Here is a 1,599-nt window from a genome sequence, read left to right as displayed (position 1 = left end):
GTGATCCAAGTTTTTGCACTTCTATTGATACATGATAAGTGCTTGTGCGATACGAATGCGAAGCATTCATTCCTTATGTTGAGCATTACTTTTCTCGGGTTTTTACACTAATATGTGTGTTTTTTATATTACTTTTATGCAGGTAGGGTTGTGAGGGCGAGTATGAAGGAAATAGGCCAATGTGGATCACAATGCACCGATTTTGGAGGAAATCTTGCTAAGGTACAAATGCGAAGACATAGGTCGATGTGAGATGCTAGAGTGTGTGCCAATCTCCTCGTATTCGAGTTGGCACATCCATTTGGAGGGCACAAAGGTAGTCACACTCAAGCATTCTGACTTATGCCCATAGAACAAGAGTTTCACCACTGTGTACACCATTGAAGAAGCAAGTGATCCACGACGTGAACGTGTGCCCGTTTGCGTTACCCCGATGAAAGTATGGAATTGGGAAGCTATTCAGGTCGAATACTGTTGTAGAGCACTGCAGCAACATTGTAGTATGTACTGTAGTAGCACTGTTCACAGCCAGCCGAGAAAGAAGAGAAACAGAGAATCCACACGGGCATGTGGAAATTATCCACGTCCGTGTGGAAATTCCGCACGGGCGCGTGGAGCATCCACGCCCGTGTAGTCGCCCGATTCTAGCACTATTTAAAGCCGATTCCGCCCCGATTTTGGTATTCTTTTCTCTATCTTTTCCCCAACTTGCGAGAGGGCTTCGGCTAGGGTTTCGAGGGGTATTGGCCAAGGTTTTGGAGAGGTTCTACTACTCTGACATCGCACATCGTTTGGAAGAAGGTTATTTGGAGAGCTTTCATCGGCACTTGTCCGGTGAGGTGTATCCTAGGCCGGACAAAGGATCCCTTGGACGACGAGTAGAGGACTCTCCACTAGACCATCGACATGACCATCGAGGGGGTTTCTTTACGGATTCATTGCTTTTACATTCTATTTCTTTGATTGGAATTAGCTCCATGGAGAGCTAAACCCCTAGTGGTTACTCGGGTATTGTGAACCCTAGGATGTATTTGTTTCTTTGAACCTCTTTAGTATTCTTTCAATAAATTGATGTTTATTGTGGGTTCCAACCTTGAATACTTCATTGTATGAACATTTCCCCTAGAGTGACATTAGGGTTGAGAGTTCTTGTTGGTAACCTTGTGAGTGAGTGACACACCACAAGCTTTAGACAAAGCTAGGTTGGAGAGGGTCGAGAGGTACAGGAGCGTCCCCTTTCCCCTCCGGTGTGATAGATTCTACCTCCATTCCTCGAGTTCTTTGCGGCCATAATAGAGTGAATGGTCTAAGGGATGAACTTCCGCTGGGGCTTAGTTGCGCGTGCAACAGAGTGAAGCGTTGAGGTGATCTTAGTATCTAGGGCTCAATTGTGGTTAGGGACCTTCCACCTGGACCAAAGGGTTAGGTCTATAATTAGGAAGGGATTTATCACTTGGAATCCCTAGAGCTCATTGCAACTCTATGCGAGTGCGAGGTGTTGAGATTGTTCGATTTCTCCTCCGGGACATGTATAGAGTTAGGTATAGTTGACCTTAGATTTGGGACTATGTAATTAAGGATTTCCACGACTCACCATTG

The sequence above is a fragment of the Dioscorea cayenensis genome, chromosome 11 (genome assembly GCF_009730915.1).
Source record: "Dioscorea cayenensis subsp. rotundata cultivar TDr96_F1 chromosome 11, TDr96_F1_v2_PseudoChromosome.rev07_lg8_w22 25.fasta, whole genome shotgun sequence".
Lineage (NCBI taxonomy): Eukaryota > Viridiplantae > Streptophyta > Magnoliopsida > Dioscoreales > Dioscoreaceae > Dioscorea > Dioscorea cayenensis.
Note: the sequence above shows the minus strand (reverse complement) of the source record.